At 37.5% G+C, this 21,881-nt stretch overlaps 14 non-coding genes across 14 annotated transcripts; all 14 read left to right on the top strand.

Annotated features, from left to right (window-relative positions):
- Nucleotides 1–259: 259 nt before the first annotated feature.
- Nucleotides 260–378, top strand: LOC141305806 (5S ribosomal RNA). Its single transcript, XR_012344768.1, has one exon. It is a non-coding gene; the product is annotated as a 5S ribosomal RNA (ribosomal RNA).
- Nucleotides 379–462: 84 nt separating this feature from the next.
- Nucleotides 463–581, top strand: LOC141305805 (5S ribosomal RNA). The gene has a single exon (XR_012344767.1). It is a non-coding gene; the product is annotated as a 5S ribosomal RNA (ribosomal RNA).
- A 753-nt stretch (nt 582–1,334) lies between these two features.
- LOC141305804 (5S ribosomal RNA) lies at nt 1,335–1,453 on the top strand. The gene has a single exon (XR_012344766.1). It is a non-coding gene; the product is annotated as a 5S ribosomal RNA (ribosomal RNA).
- Nucleotides 1,454–2,206: 753 nt separating this feature from the next.
- Nucleotides 2,207–2,325, top strand: LOC141305803 (5S ribosomal RNA). Its single transcript, XR_012344765.1, has one exon. It is a non-coding gene; the product is annotated as a 5S ribosomal RNA (ribosomal RNA).
- Nucleotides 2,326–2,409: 84 nt separating this feature from the next.
- LOC141305800 (5S ribosomal RNA) lies at nt 2,410–2,528 on the top strand. The gene has a single exon (XR_012344764.1). It is a non-coding gene; the product is annotated as a 5S ribosomal RNA (ribosomal RNA).
- Nucleotides 2,529–3,281: 753 nt separating this feature from the next.
- Nucleotides 3,282–3,400, top strand: LOC141307553 (5S ribosomal RNA). The gene has a single exon (XR_012346505.1). It is a non-coding gene; the product is annotated as a 5S ribosomal RNA (ribosomal RNA).
- A 753-nt stretch (nt 3,401–4,153) lies between these two features.
- Nucleotides 4,154–4,272, top strand: LOC141305799 (5S ribosomal RNA). Its single transcript, XR_012344763.1, has one exon. It is a non-coding gene; the product is annotated as a 5S ribosomal RNA (ribosomal RNA).
- Nucleotides 4,273–16,274: 12,002 nt separating this feature from the next.
- On the top strand, nt 16,275–16,393 carry LOC141307576 (5S ribosomal RNA). Its single transcript, XR_012346528.1, has one exon. It is a non-coding gene; the product is annotated as a 5S ribosomal RNA (ribosomal RNA).
- Nucleotides 16,394–17,146: 753 nt separating this feature from the next.
- On the top strand, nt 17,147–17,265 carry LOC141305798 (5S ribosomal RNA). Its single transcript, XR_012344762.1, has one exon. It is a non-coding gene; the product is annotated as a 5S ribosomal RNA (ribosomal RNA).
- A 753-nt stretch (nt 17,266–18,018) lies between these two features.
- LOC141307046 (5S ribosomal RNA) lies at nt 18,019–18,137 on the top strand. The gene has a single exon (XR_012346001.1). It is a non-coding gene; the product is annotated as a 5S ribosomal RNA (ribosomal RNA).
- A 753-nt stretch (nt 18,138–18,890) lies between these two features.
- LOC141305797 (5S ribosomal RNA) lies at nt 18,891–19,009 on the top strand. Its single transcript, XR_012344761.1, has one exon. It is a non-coding gene; the product is annotated as a 5S ribosomal RNA (ribosomal RNA).
- Nucleotides 19,010–19,762: 753 nt separating this feature from the next.
- On the top strand, nt 19,763–19,881 carry LOC141307552 (5S ribosomal RNA). Its single transcript, XR_012346504.1, has one exon. It is a non-coding gene; the product is annotated as a 5S ribosomal RNA (ribosomal RNA).
- Nucleotides 19,882–20,634: 753 nt separating this feature from the next.
- On the top strand, nt 20,635–20,753 carry LOC141305795 (5S ribosomal RNA). Its single transcript, XR_012344758.1, has one exon. It is a non-coding gene; the product is annotated as a 5S ribosomal RNA (ribosomal RNA).
- Nucleotides 20,754–21,506: 753 nt separating this feature from the next.
- LOC141305794 (5S ribosomal RNA) lies at nt 21,507–21,625 on the top strand. Its single transcript, XR_012344757.1, has one exon. It is a non-coding gene; the product is annotated as a 5S ribosomal RNA (ribosomal RNA).
- The last annotated feature ends 256 nt before the right edge of the window (nt 21,626–21,881 follow it).

The following is a 21,881-nucleotide window of genomic DNA, read 5'->3' as shown; positions in this document are numbered from 1 at the left end:
CCTTGTAAATAAACCAAATCTATTTAAACCAATCTTCTTTTATGTCTCATTCTTTTAACCACTAGTCATCTCTCACAGTTAAATCTGACCCCATTTTAGTCTTGTAACTCGGCTGATAAGGCCGATTGTTACACTTGGATGGGAGACCGCCTGGGAATACCAGGTGCTGTAAGCTTTTGCCTTTTCTTCACTATTTATATAATATGCTGGCTTTTACGGAGGCTGATCTTTAAATAGCCCACTTTTTGGAGCAGCCCTCGCTTACGGCCATACCGCGCTGAGAGCGCCCGATCTCGTCTGATCTCGGAAGCTAAGCAGCGTCGGGCCTGCTTAGTACTTGGATGGGAGACCGCCTGGGAATACCAGGTGCTGTAAGCTTTTGCCTTTTCTTCACTATTTATATAATATGCTGGCTTTTACGGAGGCTGATCTTTAAATGGCCCACTTTTTGGAGCAGCCCTCGCTTACGGCCATACCGCGCTGAGAGCGCCCGATCTCGTCTGATCTCGGAAGCTAAGCAGCGTCGGGCCTGCTTAGTACTTGGATGGGAGACCGCCTGGGAATACCAGGTGCTGTAAGCTTTTGCCTTTTCTTCACTATTTATATAATATGCTGGCTTTTAGAAAGACGTGTTTTACCGCTCTATTTATTACAATCATTTAAATGTATTATAGAGTTTTAAGTGTTTTACATGTTTTTTAGGCCATTTTATTACTCTTAACATTTTAAGTGAGTGTGTGTCTTTAAAAAATGGATGGTTGGCCTGCCATGTGACTAGACACATGACAGGAAGCAGGAAGTACAACTGTATAAGAGAGCAGCATGACAAACAAAGGACAGTCACCAAACTGTTGGATTGAGGAGTTGCTAATTTTAGAGCTCACCTTTCCATTCACCACCTGCAAACTTTGGATTACACTTTCTGTGGATTGTATATACACCGGTGGACACTCACATTGGACTTATCAACACACTGGGATTCTTGGACTGTTTTTAGGGTATGGACAAATGAACTGTATTCTTTTAACAGCGTTTACCTCGTTTTATCGTGTTGTTTTAAAGTCTTTTATGTGAACCTTGTAAATAAACCAAATCTATTTAAACCAATCTTCTTTTATGTCTCATTCTTTTAACCACTAGTCATCTCTCACAGTTAAATCTGACCCCATTTTAGTCTTGTAACTCGGCTGATAAGGCCGATTGTTACACTTGGATGGGAGACCGCCTGGGAATACCAGGTGCTGTAAGCTTTTGCCTTTTCTTCACTATTTATATAATATGCTGGCTTTTACGTAGGCTGATCTTTAAATAGCCCACTTTTTGGAGCAGCCCTCGCTTACGGCCATACCGCGCTGAGAGCGCCCGATCTCGTCTGATCTCGGAAGCTAAGCAGCGTCGGGCCTGCTTAGTACTTGGATGGGAGACCGCCTGGGAATACCAGGTGCTGTAAGCTTTTGCCTTTTCTTCACTATTTATATAATATGCTGGCTTTTAGAAAGACGTGTTTTACCGCTCTATTTATTACAATCATTTAAATGTATTATAGAGTTTTAAGTGTTTTACATGTTTTTTAGGCCATTTTATTACTCTTAACATTTTAAGTGAGTGTGTGTCTTTAAAAAATGGATGGTTGGCCTGCCATGTGACTAGACACATGACAGGAAGCAGGAAGTACAACTGTATAAGAGAGCAGCATGACAAACAAAGGACAGTCACCAAACTGTTGGATTGAGGAGTTGCTAATTTTAGAGCTCACCTTTCCATTCACCACCTGCAAACTTTGGATTACACTTTCTGTGGATTGTATATACACCGGTGGACACTCACATTGGACTTATCAACACACTGGGATTCTTGGACTGTTTTTAGGGTATGGACAAATTAACTGTATTCTTTTAACAGCGTTTACCTCGTTTTATCGTGTTGTTTTAAAGTCTTTTATGTGAACCTTGTAAATAAACCAAATCTATTTAAACCAATCTTCTTTTATGTCTCATTCTTTTAACCACTAGTCATCTCTCACAGTTAAATCTGACCCCATTTTAGTCTTGTAACTCGGCTGATAAGGCCGATTGTTACACTTGGATGGGAGACCGCCTGGGAATACCAGGTGCTGTAAGCTTTTGCCTTTTCTTCACTATTTATATAATATGCTGGCTTTTACGGAGGCTGATCTTTAAATAGCCCACTTTTTGGAGCAGCCCTCGCTTACGGCCATACCGCGCTGAGAGCGCCCGATCTCGTCTGATCTCGGAAGCTAAGCAGCGTCGGGCCTGCTTAGTACTTGGATGGGAGACCGCCTGGGAATACCAGGTGCTGTAAGCTTTTGCCTTTTCTTCACTATTTATATAATATGCTGGCTTTTACGGAGGCTGATCTTTAAATAGCCCACTTTTTGGAGCAGCCCTCGCTTACGGCCATACCGCGCTGAGAGCGCCCGATCTCGTCTGATCTCGGAAGCTAAGCAGCGTCGGGCCTGCTTAGTACTTGGATGGGAGACCGCCTGGGAATACCAGGTGCTGTAAGCTTTTGCCTTTTCTTCACTATTTATATAATATGCTGGCTTTTAGAAAGACGTGTTTTACCGCTCTATTTATTACAATCATTTAAATGTATTATAGAGTTTTAAGTGTTTTACATGTTTTTTAGGCCATTTTATTACTCTTAACATTTTAAGTGAGTGTGTGTCTTTAAAAAATGGATGGTTGGCCTGCCATGTGACTAGACACATGACAGGAAGCAGGAAGTACAACTGTATAAGAGAGCAGCATGACAAACAAAGGACAGTCACCAAACTGTTGGATTGAGGAGTTGCTAATTTTAGAGCTCACCTTTCCATTCACCACCTGCAAACTTTGGATTACACTTTCTGTGGATTGTATATACACCGGTGGACACTCACATTGGACTTATCAACACACTGGGATTCTTGGACTGTTTTTAGGGTATGGACAAATGAACTGTATTCTTTTAACAGCGTTTACCTCGTTTTATCGTGTTGTTTTAAAGTCTTTTATGTGAACCTTGTAAATAAACCAAATCTATTTAAACCAATCTTCTTTTATGTCTCATTCTTTTAACCACTAGTCATCTCTCACAGTTAAATCTGATCCCATTTTAGTCTTGTAACTCGGCTGATAAGGCCGATTGTTACACTTTTATGGGAGACCGCCTGGGAATACCAGGTGCTGTAAGCTTTTGCCTTTTCTTCACTATTTATATAATATGCTGGCTTTTACGGAGGCTGATCTTTAAATAGCCCACTTTTTGGAGCAGCCCTCGCTTACGGCCATACCGCGTTGAGAGCGACCGATCTCGTCTGATCTCGGAAGCTAAGCAGCGTCGGGCCTGCTTAGTACTTGGATGGGAGACCGCCTGGGAATACCAGGTGCTGTAAGCATTTGCCTTTTCTTCACTATTTATATAATATGCTGGCTTTTAGAAAGACGTGTTTTACCGCTCTATTTATTACAATCATTTAAATGTATTATAGAGTTTTAAGTGTTTTACATGTTTTTTAGGCCATTTTATTACTCTTAACATTTTAAGTGAGTGTGTGTCTTTAAAAAATGGATGGTTGGCCTGCCATGTGACTAGACACATGACAGGAAGCAGGAAGTACAACTGTATAAGAGAGCAGCATGACAAACAAAGGACAGTCACCAAACTGTTGGATTGAGGAGTTGCTAATTTTAGAGCTCACCTTTCCATTCACCACCTGCAAACTTTGGATTACACTTTCTGTGGATTGTATATACACCGGTGGACACTCACATTGGACTTATCAACACACTGGGATTCTTGGACTGTTTTTAGGGTATGGACAAATTAACTGTATTCTTTTAACAGCGTTTACCTCGTTTTATCGTGTTGTTTTAAAGTCTTTTATGTGAACCTTGTAAATAAACCAAATCTATTTAAACCAATCTTCTTTTATGTCTCATTCTTTTAACCACTAGTCATCTCTCACAGTTAAATCTGACCCCATTTTAGTCTTGTAACTCGGCTGATAAGGCCGATTGTTACACTTGGATGGGAGACCGCCTGGGAATACCAGGTGCTGTAAGCTTTTGCCTTTTCTTCACTATTTATATAATATGCTGGCTTTTACGGAGGCTGATCTTTAAATGGCCCACTTTTTGGAGCAGCCCTCGCTTACGGCCATACCGCGCTGAGAGCGCCCGATCTCGTCTGATCTCGGAAGCTAAGCAGCGTCGGGCCTGCTTAGTACTTGGATGGGAGACCGCCTGGGAATACCAGGTGCTGTAAGCTTTTGCCTTTTCTTCACTATTTATATAATATGCTGGCTTTTAGAAAGACGTGTTTTACCGCTCTATTTATTACAATCATTTAAATGTATTATAGAGTTTTAAGTGTTTTACATGTTTTTTAGGCCATTTTATTACTCTTAACATTTTAAGTGAGTGTGTGTCTTTAAAAAATGGATGGTTGGCCTGCCATGTGACTAGACACATGACAGGAAGCAGGAAGTACAACTGTATAAGAGAGCAGCATGACAAACAAAGGACAGTCACCAAACTGTTGGATTGAGGAGTTGCTAATTTTAGAGCTCACCTTTCCATTCACCACCTGCAAACTTTGGATTACACTTTCTGTGGATTGTATATACACCGGTGGACACTCACATTGGACTTATCAACACACTGGGATTCTTGGACTGTTTTTAGGGTATGGACAAATGAACTGTATTCTTTTAACAGCGTTTACCTCGTTTTATCGTGTTGTTTTAAAGTCTTTTATGTGAACCTTGTAAATAAACCAAATCTATTTAAACCAATCTTCTTTTATGTCTCATTCTTTTAACCACTAGTCATCTCTCACAGTTAAATCTGACCCCATTTTAGTCTTGTAACTCGGCTGATAAGGCCGATTGTTACACTTGGATGGGAGACCGCCTGGGAATACCAGGTGCTGTAAGCTTTTGCCTTTTCTTCACTATTTATATAATATGCTGGCTTTTACGGAGGCTGATCTTTAAATGGCCCACTTTTTGGAGCAGCCCTCGCTTACGGCCATACCACCTTTGGCGCACTAGAGGGAGCTAGTGAGTTGTTTACACGGTTTGGCTGCAGTAGGGAGAGAAAGGCTCTCCACCATTTTGTGTTTTTTGTTTGTTTGTTTTGCATCATTTAATTAGTGTTTTATTTTATTTTTTTGTCAGTTTTATAACCACCTGACAGCAGCAGTTTGCTGGCTGGAAGGTGGTTAGTATTTTTTTTCTTTTTTTGATAAACAATGGATGGATTTATGGCAAACGACTTTGGACTGGCTGGAGAGACAAGCATGGTTAACGATACTGGACTGGCGGGAGAAACTGGAATGGTCAATGACACTGGACTGGAAAAACGACAACGACAACGAGCTGGACCTAATTTGGAAAGAAAAGGAGTTTTGGAAAAACGGAGGTATTTGAAAGAAGCAACGGTGATTATTAATGTGGAAGAGGCAAATGACGCAAAAGGGGTGGACGTTATCAAAGCTGTGGCTGAACAGATCGGAGGAGGAAAAATTTTAGCGGTGCGACCAAGACAAAGCAAAGAATATGAACTGACTCTGGAAAAAGAAGAAATGTGTGACGCTTTGATGGATGGACTGAAAATAAAAGGGACAGTATGTGAGGTAAAAAAACTTCAAAACAGAGACTATGTTGTTTCTTTCATGCATTTGCCTGTCTACCTGGATGATGAAGAAATTTTAGGAAAATTGAATGGATGGGGTGTTCTACCCGTGTCAAAAATGAAACGAAGGCTGTATCCGGGCACTAACATTGAGGATGGTACAAGGTTTGTTAGAGTGAGGTTCCCAAGAGAAGTTGTCTCCCTCCCTTACAGCACAAAGCTGGAAACAGCTGAAGGGCCGCAATATTTCCGGGTGATGCATAGCCACCAGGTGAAGACCTGTCGGTTGTGCATGAGCCCGGAACATCTAATGAAAGATTGCCCTGATTTTAAATGCCACAAATGTGAGGAGAGGGGGCACTTCGCACGGGACTGTACTGCGGTTAAGTGCCCGGAATGCCGAAAGATCTTAGACAGATGTGAGTGTTGGTTTGGGGAAGAGGAGGGAGGTACAGAAATCCAGGTGGATGGGCAAATGCATGAAAGAAACAGCAAGCATGACGGAAATATTGAAAAAGAGAATGCAACAGAGAGTTTGCAGCAACATGAAATGGAAAAAGAAACAAACAACGAGAAGGACAGAGAAGGCGAGCAAAAGGAGGAAAATAGCAAGCAACAAACACTACAAGGAACTTTAACATGGACACCAATGGAAATAACTTCAACTTTTAAAGATTTTCTGGATGAGGTGGATAAAGAGAGACAAGTGGAAAAGAAGCAAAACAAAGAAACAGACAGTGAAGAAGAGGAAAACATGGAGGACATGGGAAAGGACAGAGTGGAGAAACCAACAAGAAGACGGACATTAAAGGTAACACCAAATGTGGAAGTTGCAAGAAAAACAATTATGAAAAAGGGACGAGTAAAATGTTTGAACCGATATGAAGTACTGATGGGTTTGGAGGAGGACTGAGAAGATGGTTTTTAAATGTTTACCACTTTTTTTAATGGTTTTAAATTGTGTGACTTTTAATGCAAGAGGGCTGTTAGATTTTAAAAAATTTGAAAAAGTTAAAGAAAAATGCAAGAGAGAAGACATCATTGCACTACAGGAAACAAACTGGAGGGATGATTTAATGAATGATTTTAAAAAAAGATGGGATGGAGGTGTTTTATATAATAATGGAGATGGAAGGCTGGGGAGAGGAGTGGCATTTTTAATGAAGGAAGATATTTTTAAAGTAAGCACAATTATATTTAAGGACAACGTGGGGAAATGTATGGTAGTCAAAACAAAATATGAAGAAAGAGATTTGATTTTAGTAAATGTACATGCACCGGGGGAGGAGAAGGCAAAGAAAGAGTTCTTTAATGTTTTAAGAAATGTTCTTAAGAAACATAGAGATATAATAATGATGGGTGATTTTAACACAGTTTTTAGTAAACAAGACATGGCAGAAGGAATGGTTTTTAAAACTGACAGAGGGAGAAAAGAATTAAAAGCTTTAATGCAAGAAAATAATATGACAGATGTTTGGAGAGAAAGAAATGAAAAGAAAAAAGAATTTTCAAGAAGACAAATAGTGGGACATTTTTTATGCCAAACCAGAATAGACTTTATTTTATGTACGAGAAATGTGGAGAATTTTATTGAGAAGATTAAGTATGAAGAAACAAGTTTTAGCGATCACAAGTTTTTATTTTTTATGGTGGACGGGAGTAAAATGCAAAGGGGGCCGGGAGTATGGATTTTAAATACACAGGTTTTAAAGAATGAAGATTATGTTTCAAAGGTTAAGGAAATTATAGCAAAAGAAACGAAAAATGGAATGTATGAAGAGGATAAGAGAATATGGTGGGAGAATGTAAAATTTCTAATCAAAAAATTTTCAATGAAATATTGCAATTTAATACAGAAATGCAAGAGATACAAAGAAAAAGAAATACAAGAAATGTTAGGAATGGAATTGAACAGAGAAAATAAAGACATACAAAAGATCAGGGAAATGGAAGAAAAACTGAAAGAAATAGAAGAAAAAAAGTATGAGGGGGCGAGGCTAAGAAGCAAAGCCAAATATGTGGTGGAGGGAGAAAAATGTACCAAGTTTTTTTTTGACCTGGAGAAAAAGAGAGAGCAAGCCCAAATGATAAAAGAAATAAAAGGGGTGAAAGGGGAAATTGTGGAAGGGAATGAAAAGGTCTTAAAAGAAATACAAACTTTTTATGAAGATCTGTTTAGCTCAAGGGGTGTGGAAGAGGAAAAGACAAAGAAACTGTTGAATCAGATAAAAGCAAGAGTAAGTGATGAGGATAAAAAAGAATGTGACCAAGAAATTAGGGAAGAAGAGATTGAAAGAGCAATAAATCAACTGAATAAAAAGAAAAGTCCAGGTATAGATGGTTTGGGAACTGAATTTTATTTATGTTTTAAAGGAGTTTTAATAAAGGTTTTAAATGAGGTTTTTAAAGAAATTTTTGAAAAAGAAGGTATTAATGAAAGAACAAGCATGGGGTTAATGAAACTGATATATAAAAGGAAAGGAGAAAAAACTGATTTAAAAAACTACAGACCAATTACAATGTTGAACACGGATCTTAAGATTTTAGCAAAAGTTTTAGCGAATAGATTAAAGGAAGTATTGCCAAGCATAATTAAAACAAATCAAGCATACGGTGTAAAAGGAAGGGACATAGCAGATATAACGATGAGTATAAGAGATGAAATATGGTATATGAAAGAAAAAAATGAAGAGGGATATGTAATTAGTCTAGATTTTGAGAAAGCTTTCGATAGGGTGGAACACGGGTATTTATTTGAGGTTTTAAGGGTTTTTGGTTTTGGGGAAAATTTTATTAAATGGATTGAGATTTTATATAGGGGTGCTCTAACAAGAATAAAATGCAATGGGTTTTTAACAGAATGTTTTAAAATCACTCGATCAATTAGACAGGGTTGTCCACTTTCAGCATTATTATATTCACTTGTATCGGAACCATTAGGATTGCTTATTAGACAGAAAGAAGGAATAATAGGGATAGAAATAGAAGAAAATAAGACAGAGGGAAAAGTTTTTCAATATGCTGATGACACAACAATAATTGTAAAAGGGAAAGAGAGCGTGCAAGAAGTTATGAAGGTTGTAAATGAATACTGTAGAGGGTCTGGAAGTAAAATAAATGAAGACAAAACTGTATACATGAGATTTGGTAAAGCTGGGGATTTAATGGAATGTTTTAATTTCAAGGAAGTGGAAGAAATGAGGATTTTAGGAGTTTTAATGGGGAAGAATGAGAAGAAAGTAAGAGATGACATGTGGGAAGAAATAATAACAAATATAGAGAGAAGATTAAATTTTTGGAAATTAAGAACTTTAAATTTGAAGGGGAAGGTTTTAATATTGAATGTTTTAATGATTTCTAAGCTGTGGTATGTTTTATATGTATCTGAAATACCTTTATGGACGGAACAGAGGTTGAAGAAATCTTTTCTTGACTTTTTATGGGAGGGAAAGCCAGCAAGAATTGCATATAATACAATATTAGGGGCGGTAGAGAGGGGTGGCTTAGGACTGATGGATGTAGAACAGAGAAAAAATGCTTTAAGGGTGAAAATAGTGAAAAAATACCTGCAAGAGGATAACAAAAGTGAGTGGAAGAAAACAATGAAATACTTTTTAAACAAATGTGGTGATTTTAACATGGGGGATGGAATTTTATGGATGAAAACAAAAAATTGGATGACAGAAGGTTTACCAGAGTTTTACAGAGAAATTTTAAGTGCCTGGGGGAAGTTTTTAGCAAACATTGAGTACAATCCACACGGGAGAGAAAACATTTTAAATCAACCTCTGTTCTTAAATAACAACATTTTAAAACAAGAGAAAGAAATATTTTTTAAGAAATGGATGGGAGTGGGGATAACCAGGTTGAGAGATATTTTATATGAGTTCAAAGAGGGGTTTTTACCAACACAATACATTGAGGACACAATGGAAATGGCAAAAGAAGAATATACTGAAAAAGAAATAACAAACAATTATGAAACCATAAAAAATGCAATACCAAAAGACTGGATTAAAAGGATTGAGAGTATGGAAGAAGTGCAAACAGAGAAAATATATGTGAAATTGGGGGAGAAATTGTTTGATTTTAAAGAATGTACTGTAAAAATGTTTTATTGTGTTTTTAGAGATGGTGTTTTTAAAGAGCCGATTGTAAATAAGTACTGGGTGCAAAAATTCAGCGACTTAAAAGTAGATTTTATATGGAGAAACATGAGAGGAAGATGTGTGGAGACAAAATTGGAATGTTTGGAGTATTTTATAAGACATAAGGTGGTTTTTACTGAAATTATTTTAAAGAAAATAGGGATGGAACAAAACGCAATGTGTAAAGTTTGCCAGGAGAAAGAGGAGGGGATTTTACATATGTTTTTATATTGTAAAGAATTGGAGGCCTTTTTAAACAAATGTAAATGTGTAATTAGGGATTTGACTGTGGAATGGGATGAAAATGTAATTGGCTGGAACAGAGTGGTGATGTTGGGGTGGGAAAAGAAGTGTAATAACAAAAAGTTTATAAATCTGTGGATAATGTTGATGAAAAGTGCAATATGGGAAAGAAGAACTGTGGCTAAAAAAGAAAAAACTGTGTTGGAAACTGTTTAAAAGGAAAACTGAAGTGTACATGGGAAGACTGTATCTGCATTTTAATTGTGAAAATAATTTAGATGCTTTTTATCATGTTTTTACTCCACACGTTTGTTCTGTCTTAAAAGATTTGATGTGGAAACTGCCAGAATTTGAAAGAGATTTCTGAAATTCCTGAATGTATATATAGAGAATGTGATATGAAAATGTTTTGTTTAAAGGAAAACTTTTAATCTTATTTGTATTTTAATGTTTGGAATTTCTTAATAAAAAAAAAAAAAAAAAAAAAAAAAAAAAGAGCGCCCGATCTCGTCTGATCTCGGAAGCTAAGCAGCGTCGGGCCTGCTTAGTACTTGGATGGGAGACCGCCTGGGAATACCAGGTGCTGTAAGCTTTTGCCTTTTCTTCACTATTTATATAATATGCTGGCTTTTACGGAGGCTGATCTTTAAATAGCCCACTTTTTCTTTTGTTTGTATTTTTTTACTTCAAATTAGTTTTTTGTGTTTTTTTTGTTGTTTTTAAACCACCCAACAGCAGCATCTCTGCTGGCTGGAGGGTGGTTAACCTTTTTTTGCTTTTTTTCTTTAAAATGGACGGATTAATGGATAATGACACAGGACCGGCTGGAGGAACACGAATGGTAAATGACACTGGACTGGGCGGAGAGATATGCATGGCAAACAACACTGGACTGGACTATCAACAACGAGCAAGATACAGGAAAAAACAAGATGCAAGAGACAACCCAAGTGGAAAGAAATATTTGAAGGAGGCAACAGTGATTGTGAATGTGGAACATGTAAATGAGGTGAGAGCTGTGGATATTATTAAAGCAGTGACGGACAAGTGTGGAAATGGAAAAATTCTAGCGTTAAGGCCAAGACAAGGAAAAGAGTTTGAATTAACAATGGAAAAGGAGGAATCGTGTGAGGATTTAATCGATGGACTGACAATTAAAGGGGTGAACTGTGAAATAAAAAAACTGCAAAATAGAGAATACGTTGTTTCCTTCATGCACCTGCCCGTCTACCTGGATGACACTGAAATTATTGGAAAATTGGAGGGATGGGGAGTTAAACCCCTTTCAAAAATTAAAAGAAGATGCTACCCGGGCACTGAAATCGAGGATGGAACAAGGTTCCTAAAAGTAAGGTTCCCCAAAGAAGTAGCATCATTGCCTTACAGCACGAGGCTGGAAACGGTAGAAGGGTTGCAGTATTTTAGGGTGATGCACAGCCACCAGGTGAAGACCTGTAGACTGTGCATGAGCCCAGACCACCTGCTAAAAGAGTGCCCTGAGTTTACATGCTACAAGTGTGATGAAAGGGGACATTTTGCAAGAGACTGTAACGCAGTCAGGTGCCCGGAGTGTCAGCAAATTTTAAATAAGTGTGAGTGTTGGATGGAGGAAGAGGAAGGAGGCACGGAAAGTCAGGTGGACGGACAGGTGCGTGAAGGAAACAACGAGGAGGAAGGAGAAACTGGTGAAACACAAGAGGAAGGATTACAACAAAAAGAAACAGAAGGAGCAACAGGCAACCGAGAGGAAGGAGAAGAAGAAAAAGGGAACGATGAACTTAAGGAACATACAACACAACAAGACACCCACTGGACAGAAATGGAAACATTGGACACTTCTAAAAGTTTTCTGGACGACGTAGAGAGAGATGGACAAAGAATGGGAAATCAAAACAAAGAAACAGACAATGCAGAGCAAGCAAAGATGGACAACATGGGAAAAGACAGAGAGGGGAGAGGACTAATTAGAAGGAGAGCCTTAAAGGTAAAACCAAATGTGGGAAATGCAAGAAAAAAAATCATGACAAGTGTAAACAGATATGAAGTGTTAAGTGGGCTGGAGGGAGAAGATGGAGTATAATGTTTTCTAGGTATTTGTTTTTATTTCTTTTAATGGTTTTAAGTTGTGTTACTTTTAATGCAAGGGGATTGATGGACATGGGAAAATTTGAAAGACTGAAAGAAAAATGCAAAGGAGAAGATGTTATCGCTTTGCAAGAAACAAACTGGAAAGAGAGTGTGATGATGGACTATAAAAAGAAATGGGAAGGAGATATATTATATAACAATGGGGATGGAAGGCTTGGAAGAGGTGTAGCGTTTTTAATGAGGAAAGATGTGTTTAATGCAAGCAAAGTAGTGTATAAAGATAAGATAGGGAAATGTATGGTAGTAGAAGTAAATTATGAAGGACGTGGAATTATTTTAGTGAATGTACATGCACCAACAGAGGCGAAAGAAAAGAAAGTTTTTTTTAATGTTTTAAGGAGCATTATAAAGAAATATAAAGAAACAATTATGATGGGGGATTTTAATACTGTTTTTAGCAAACAGGATATGGCGGAGGGAATGGTTTTTAAATCGGACACAGGGAGAAAAGAATTAAACGAATTGATGAGAGAAAATAATTTAATAGATGTGTGGAGAGAAAGGAACGAAAAGAAAAAAGAATTCTCAAGAAGACAAATAGTGGGGAGTTTTGTATGCCAAACTAGAATTGACTTTGTTTTATGCACGAGAAATGTGGAGAATTTTATTGAAAAGATTAAATATGAAGAAACCAGTTTTAGCGATCACAAGTTTTTATCCTTTAGTTTGGACTGGAGGAAAATGCAAAGAGGGCCGGGAGTATGGATTTTAAATACACAGATTTTAAAGAATGAAGATTATGTTTCAAAGGTTAAAGAAATTATAGAAAAAGAAAAGGAAAATGGAATGTTTGAAGAGGATAGGAGATTATGGTGGGAGAACGTGAAGTTTTTAATCAAAAAATTTTCGATCAAATATTGTAGTTTAAAACAGAAATGCAAAAGATACGAAGAAAATAAAATGAAAGAAAGTTTAGAAATGGAATTGAATAAAGAAAATAAAGACATACAAAAGATAAAGGAAATAGAGGGAAAACTGAAAGAAATAGAAGAAAAACAATATGAGGGGGCAAGGCTAAGAAGCAAAGCAAAATATGTGGTGGAAGGAGAAAAATGTACAAAGTTCTTTTTTGACTTGGAAAAAAAGAGAGGAAAAGCTGAAACGATAAAAGAAATAAGAGGGAAAAATGGAGAACTTGTAGAAGAGAATAAAAAGATATTGGAGGAAATAAGGAATTTTTATGAGGATCTGTTTAGTGCAAGGGGGGTGGAAGAGGAGAAAAAAAAGGAACTGTTGAGTCAGATAAAAGCAAAAGTAAGTGAGGAAGATAAAAAAGAATGTGACCAAGAAATTAGAGAAGAGGAGATTGAAATAGCAATAAATCAACTGAATAAAAAGAAAAGTCCAGGAATAGATGGTTTGGGAACTGAATTTTATGTCTGTTTTAAAGAGGTTTTAATAAAGATTTTAAATGAGGTTTTTAAAGAAATTTTTGAAAAGGAAGAAATTAATGAAAGAACAAGGATGGGGTTAATGAAACTGATATATAAAAGGAAAGGAGAAAAAGTAGATTTAAAAAACTACAGACCAATCACAATGTTGAATACGGATCTTAAAATTTTAGCGAAGGTTTTAGCAAACAGACTAAAAGAAGTAATGCCAAGTATAATTCAAACAAATCAAGCATATGGGGTAAAAGGGAGAGATATAGCGGATATAACGATAAGTATAAGAGATGCCATATGGTATATGAAAGAAAAAAATGAAGATGGATATATTCTTAGTTTAGATTTTGAAAAAGCGTTTGATAGGGTTGAGCACGGGTATTTATTTGAGGTTTTAAGAAGATTTGGTTTTGGGGAGAATTTTATTAAATGGATTGGAATTTTATATAAGGGTGCACTAACTAGGATTAAATGTAATGGTTTTTTAACGGATTGTTTTAAAATAACACGATCAATTAGACAAGGTTGTCCGCTTTCAGCGTTATTGTATTCACTTGTATCTGAACCTTTGGGACTTGCTATAAGACAAAATGAAAGAATAAGAGGGATAGAAATTGAGGGAAATAAGGCTGAGGGGAAAATTTTTCAATATGCTGATGATACAACGATAATTGTAAAGGGAAAGGGAAGTGTTAAAGAAGTTATGAAGGTTGTAAAAGAATACTGCGGTGGTTCTGGAAGTAAAATAAATGAGGACAAAACGATATATATGAGATTTGGCAAAGCTATGGTTTTAACGGATTGTTTTAATTTTAAGGAAGTGGAAGAAATGAGGATTTTAGGAGTTTTAATGGGGAGGAATGAGAGGAAAGTAAGAGATGAAATGTGGGAGCAACTAATAGCAGATATAGAGAGAAGGTTACATTTTTGGAGATTGAGAACACTAAATTTGAAGGGGAAGGTTTTAATATTGAATGTTTTAATGGTTTCTAAACTTTGGTATGTTTTATATGTTTCTGAAATGCCTTTATGGACAGAACAGAGGTTGAAGAAATGCTTTCTTGACTTTTTATGGGAGGGGAAACCAGCAAGGATTGCATATAACACGATTTTAGGGGCGGTAGAGAAGGGAGGTTTGGGGCTAATGGATGTGGAACAGCGAAAAAATGCTCTGAGAGTGAAAATTGTTAAGAAATACCTGCAACAAAACAACAAAACTGAGTGGAAAAAAACAATGAAATACTTTTTAAACAAATGTGGGGATTTTAATATGGGGGATGGAATTCTGTGGATGAAAACGAAAATGTGGATGACGGAAGGATTACCTGGGTTTTACAGAGAAATTTTTAGTGCCTGGGGAAAATTTTTAACAAAAATTGAATGGGATCCGCATGGAAGAGAGAGCATTTTAAATCAACCTCTGTTCTTAAATAACAAAATTTTGAAACAAGGGAAAGAAATGTTTTTTAAAAAATGGATGGAAGTGGGGATAACGAGAGTGAGAGATGTTTTGTATGAGTTTAAAGAGGGGTTTTTACCGACGCAATATATTGTGGACACAATGGAAATGGCAAAAGAAGAATATAGTAAACAAGAAATAACAAACAAATACGAAGCCATCAAGAACGCAATACCAAAAGAGTGGATTAAGAGAATACATTGCATGGAGGAAGAGCCAAAGGAGAAATTTATTTATGTGAAACTGGGGGGAAAACTGTGTGATTTTAAAGAATGTACTGTAAAAACTTTTTATTGTGTGTTTAGAGATGATGTTTTTAAAGAGCCGATTGTTAATAAGTACTGGGTGGAAAAATTCAAAGATTTAAAAAAAGAGTGTATATGGAGAAATTTAAGGGGACGATGTGTGGAAACAAAATTGGAATGTTTGGAGTATTTTATAAGACATAAAGTGGTTTTTACTGATTTTATTTTAAACAAAATTGGTCTAGAACAAAATGCTATGTGTAAAGTGTGTCAAGAAAAGGAAGAGGGGTTTTTACATATGTTTTTATATTGTAAAGAATTGGAGGGGTTCTTAAGGAAATGTAAATGTGTTATTGAAGCTTTAACTGTGGAGTGGGATGAAAACATAATGGAATGGAACAGAGTGGTGATGTTTGGCTGGGAAAAGAAGTGCCAAAACAAAAAGTTTATAAATCTGTGGGTAATGTTAATGAAAAGTGCAATATGGGAGAGAAGAACTGTGGCTAAAAAAGAAAAAATTGTTTTGGATGTTTGGACTGTTTTTAAAAGAAAAACTGAAATATATATAGAAAGACTGTATGTGTATTTTAAAAGTGAAAATATGTTGGATGCATTTTATGTTTTTTTTACATCAAATGTTTATCGTGTCTTAAAAGATTTTATGTTGAAGCTTCCTGAGAACGAAGGATTTTTGTAAGTTGTGTATACAAATCTGTGGTGTGTAATGTAGACACTGTGTAAGACAAACTGTATTTTTTTATGTATTTTTTTATCACAATAAAAAAAAAAAAAAAAAAAAAAAAAAAAAAAAAAAAAAAAAAAAAAAGAGCGCCTGATCTCGTCTGATCTCGGAAGCTAAGCAGCGTCGGGCCTGCTTAGTACTTGGATGGGAGACCGCCTGGGAATACCAGGTGCTGTAAGCTTTTGCCTTTTCTTCACTATTTATATAATATGCTGGCTTTTACGGAGGCTGATCTTTAAATGGCCCACTTTTTGGAGCAGCCCTCGCTTACGGCCATACTGCGCTGAGAGCGCCCGATCTCGTCTGATATCGGAAGCTAAGCAGCGTCGGGCCTGCTTAGTACTTGGATGGGAGACCGCCTGGGAATACCAGGTGCTGTAAGCTTTTGCCTTTTCTTCACTATTTATATAATATGCTGGCTTTTAGAAAGACGTGTTTTACCGCTCTATTTATTACAATCATTTAAATGTATTATAGAGTTTTAAGTGTTTTACATGTTTTTTAGGCCATTTTATTACTCTTAACATTTTAAGTGAGTGTGTGTCTTTAAAAAATGGATGGTTGGCCTGCCATGTGACTAGACACATGACAGGAAGCAGGAAGTACAACTGTATAAGAGAGCAGCATGACAAACAAAGGACAGTCACCAAACTGTTGGATTGAGGAGTTGCTAATTTTAGAGCTCACCTTTCCATTCACCACCTGCAAACTTTGGATTACACTTTCTGTGGATTGTATATACACCGGTGGACACTCACATTGGACTTATCAACACACTGGGATTCTTGGACTGTTTTTAGGGTATGGACAAATTAACTGTATTCTTTTAACAGCGTTTACCTCGTTTTATCGTGTTGTTTTAAAGTCTTTTATGTGAACCTTGTAAATAAACCAAATCTATTTAAACCAATCTTCTTTTATGTCTCATTCTTTTAACCACTAGTCATCTCTCACAGTTAAATCTGACCCCATTTTAGTCTTGTAACTCGGCTGATAAGGCCGATTGTTACACTTGGATGGGAGACCGCCTGGGAATACCAGGTGCTGTAAGCTTTTGCCTTTTCTTCACTATTTATATAATATGCTGGCTTTTACGGAGGCTGATCTTTAAATGGCCCACTTTTTGGAGCAGCCCTCGCTTACGGCCATACCGCGCTGAGAGCGCCCGATCTCGTCTGATCTCGGAAGCTAAGCAGCGTCGGGCCTGCTTAGTACTTGGATGGGAGACCGCCTGGGAATACCAGGTGCTGTAAGCTTTTGCCTTTTCTTCACTATTTATATAATATGCTGGCTTTTAGAAAGACGTGTTTTACCGCTCTATTTATTACAATCATTTAAATGTATTATAGAGTTTTAAGTGTTTTACATGTTTTTTAGGCCATTTTATTACTCTTAACATTTTAAGTGAGTGTGTGTCTTTAAAAAATGGATGGTTGGCCTGCCATGTGACTAGACACATGACAGGAAGCAGGAAGTACAACTGTATAAGAGAGCAGCATGACAAACAAAGGACAGTCACCAAACTGTTGGATTGAGGAGTTGCTAATTTTAGAGCTCACCTTTCCATTCACCACCTGCAAACTTTGGATTACACTTTCTGTGGATTGTATATACACCGGTGGACACTCACATTGGACTTATCAACACACTGGGATTCTTGGACTGTTTTTAGGGTATGGACAAATGAACTGTATTCTTTTAACAGCGTTTACCTCGTTTTATCGTGTTGTTTTAAAGTCTTTTATGTGAACCTTGTAAATAAACCAAATCTATTTAAACCAATCTTCTTTTATGTCTCATTCTTTTAACCACTAGTCATCTCTCACAGTTAAATCTGACCCCATTTTAGTCTTGTAACTCGGCTGATAAGGCCGATTGTTACACTTGGATGGGAGACCGCCTGGGAATACCAGGTGCTGTAAGCTTTTGCCTTTTCTTCACTATTTATATAATATGCTGGCTTTTACGGAGGCTGATCTTTAAATGGCCCACTTTTTGGAGCAGCCCTAGCTTACGGCCATACTGCGCTGAGAGCGCCCGATCTCGTCTGATCTCGGAAGCTAAGCAGCGTCGGGCCTGCTTAGTACTTGGATGGGAGACCGCCTGGGAATACCAGGTGCTGTAAGCTTTTGCCTTTTCTTCACTATTTATATAATATGCTGGCTTTTAGAAAGACGTGTTTTACCGCTCTATTTATTACAATCATTTAAATGTATTATAGAGTTTTAAGTGTTTTACATGTTTTTTAGGCCATTTTATTACTCTTAACATTTTAAGTGAGTGTGTGTCTTTAAAAAATGGATGGTTGGCCTGCCATGTGACTAGACACATGACAGGAAGCAGGAAGTACAACTGTATAAGAGAGCAGCATGACAAACAAAGGACAGTCACCAAACTGTTGGATTGAGGAGTTGCTAATTTTAGAGCTCACCTTTCCAATCACCACCTGCAAACTTTGGATTACACTTTCTGTGGATTGTATATACACCGGTGGACACTCACATTGGATTTATCAACACACTGGGATTCTTGGACTGTTTTTAGGGTATGGACAAATGAACTGTATTCTTTTAACAGCGTTTACCTCGTTTTATCGTGTTGTTTTAAAGTCTTTTATGTGAACCTTGTAAATAAACCAAATCTATTTAAACCAATTTTCTTTTATGTCTCATTCTTTTAACCACTAGTCATCTCTCACAGTTAAATCTGACCCCATTTTAGTCTTGTAACTCGGCTGATAAGGCCGATTGTTACACTTGGATGGGAGACCGCCTGGGAATACCAGGTGCTGTAAGCTTTTGCCTTTTCTTCACTATTTATATAATATGCTGGCTTTTACGGAGGCTGATCTTTAAATAGCCCACTTTTTGGAGCAGCCCTCGCTTACGGCCATACCGCGCTGAGAGCGCCCGATCTCGTCTGATCTCGGAAGCTAAGCAGCGTCGGGCCTGCTTAGTACTTGGATGGGAGACCGCCTGGGAATACCAGGTGCTGTAAGCTTTTGCCTTTTCTTCACTATTTATATAATATGCTGGCTTTTAGAAAGACGTGTTTTACCGCTCTATTTATTACAATCATTTAAATGTATTATAGAGTTTTAAGTGTTTTACATGTTTTTTAGGCCATTTTATTACTCTTAACATTTTAAGTGAGTGTGTGTCTTTAAAAAATGGATGGTTGGCCTGCCATGTGACTAGACACATGACAGGAAGCAGGAAGTACAACTGTATAAGAGAGCAGCATGACAAACAAAGGACAGTCACCAAACTGTTGGATTGAGGAGTTGCTAATTTTAGAGCTCACCTTTCCATTCACCACCTGCAAACTTTGGATTACACTTTCTGTGGATTGTATATACACCGGTGGACACTCACATTGGACTTATCAACACACTGGGATTCTTGGACTGTTTTTAGGGTATGGACAAATGAACTGTATTCTTTTAACAGCGTTTACCTCGTTTTATCGTGTTGTTTTAAAGTCTTTTATGTGAACCTTGTAAATAAACCAAATCTATTTAAACCAATCTTCTTTTATGTCTCATTCTTTTAACCACTAGTCATCTCTCACAGTTAAATCTGATCCCATTTTAGTCTTGTAACTCGGCTGATAAGGCCGATTGTTACACTTTTATGGGAGACCGCCTGGGAATACCAGGTGCTGTAAGCTTTTGCCTTTTCTTCACTATTTATATAATATGCTGGCTTTTACGGAGGCTGATCTTTAAATAGCCCACTTTTTGGAGCAGCCCTCGCTTACGGCCATACCGCGTTGAGAGCGACCGATCTCGTCTGATCTCGGAAGCTAAGCAGCGTCGGGCCTGCTTAGTACTTGGATGGGAGACCGCCTGGGAATACCAGGTGCTGTAAGCATTTGCCTTTTCTTCACTATTTATATAATATGCTGGCTTTTAGAAAGACGTGTTTTACCGCTCTATTTATTACAATCATTTAAATGTATTATAGAGTTTTAAGTGTTTTACATGTTTTTTAGGCCATTTTATTACTCTTAACATTTTAAGTGAGTGTGTGTCTTTAAAAAATGGATGGTTGGCCTGCCATGTGACTAGACACATGACAGGAAGCAGGAAGTACAACTGTATAAGAGAGCAGCATGACAAACAAAGGACAGTCACCAAACTGTTGGATTGAGGAGTTGCTAATTTTAGAGCTCACCTTTCCATTCACCACCTGCAAACTTTGGATTACACTTTCTGTGGATTGTATATACACCGGTGGACACTCACATTGGACTTATCAACACACTGGGATTCTTGGACTGTTTTTAGGGTATGGACAAATTAACTGTATTCTTTTAACAGCGTTTACCTCGTTTTATCGTGTTGTTTTAAAGTCTTTTATGTGAACCTTGTAAATAAACCAAATCTATTTAAACCAATCTTCTTTTATGTCTCATTCTTTTAACCACTAGTCATCTCTCACAGTTAAATCTGACCCCATTTTAGTCTTGTAACTCGGCTGATAAGGCCGATTGTTACACTTGGATGGGAGACCGCCTGGGAATACCAGGTGCTGTAAGCTTTTGCCTTTTCTTCACTATTTATATAATATGCTGGCTTTTACGGAGGCTGATCTTTAAATAGCCCACTTTTTGGAGCAGCCCTCGCTTACGGCCATACCGCGCTGAGAGCGCCCGATCTCGTCTGATCTCGGAAGCTAAGCAGCGTCGGGCCTGCTTAGTACTTGGATGGGAGACCGCCTGGGAATACCAGGTGCTGTAAGCTTTTGCCTTTTCTTCACTATTTATATAATATGCTGGCTTTTAGAAAGACGTGTTTTACCGCTCTATTTATTACAATCATTTAAATGTATTATAGAGTTTTAAGTGTTTTACATGTTTTTTAGGCCATTTTATTACTCTTAACATTTTAAGTGAGTGTGTGTCTTTAAAAAATGGATGGTTGGCCTGCCATGTGACTAGACACATGACAGGAAGCAGGAAGTACAACTGTATAAGAGAGCAGCATGACAAACAAAGGACAGTCACCAAACTGTTGGATTGAGGAGTTGCTAATTTTAGAGCTCACCTTTCCATTCACCACCTGCAAACTTTGGATTACACTTTCTGTGGATTGTATATACACCGGTGGACACTCACATTGGACTTATCAACACACTGGGATTCTTGGACTGTTTTTAGGGTATGGACAAATTAACTGTATTCTTTTAACAGCGTTTACCTCGTTTTATCGTGTTGTTTTAAAGTCTTTTATGTGAACCTTGTAAATAAACCAAATCTATTTAAACCAATCTTCTTTTATGTCTCATTCTTTTAACCACTAGTCATCTCTCACAGTTAAATCTGACCCCATTTTAGTCTTGTAACTCGGCTGATAAGGCCGATTGTTACACTTGGATGGGAGACCGCCTGGGAATACCAGGTGCTGTAAGCTTTTGCCTTTTCTTCACTATTTATATAATATGCTGGCTTTTACGGAGGCTGATCTTTAAATAGCCCACTTTTTGGAGCAGCCCTCGCTTACGGCCATACCGCGCTGAGAGCGCCCGATCTCGTCTGATCTCGGAAGCTAAGCAGCGTCGGGCCTGCTTAGTACTTGGATGGGAGACCGCCTGGGAATACCAGGTGCTGTAAGCTTTTGCCTTTTCTTCACTATTTATATAATATGCTGGCTTTTAGAAAGACGTGTTTTACCGCTCTATTTATTACAATCATTTAAATGTATTATAGAGTTTTAAGTGTTTTACATGTTTTTTAGGCCATTTTATTACTCTTAACATTTTAAGTGAGTGTGTGTCTTTAAAAAATGGATGGTTGGCCTGCCATGTGACTAGACACATGACAGGAAGCAGGAAGTACAACTGTATAAGAGAGCAGCATGACAAACAAAGGA

Source organism: Garra rufa, unplaced genomic scaffold (genome assembly GCF_049309525.1).
Source record: "Garra rufa unplaced genomic scaffold, GarRuf1.0 hap1_unplaced_002, whole genome shotgun sequence".
Taxonomy (NCBI): domain Eukaryota; kingdom Metazoa; phylum Chordata; class Actinopteri; order Cypriniformes; family Cyprinidae; genus Garra; species Garra rufa.
This window is presented reverse-complemented; position numbering and strand designations above follow the sequence as displayed.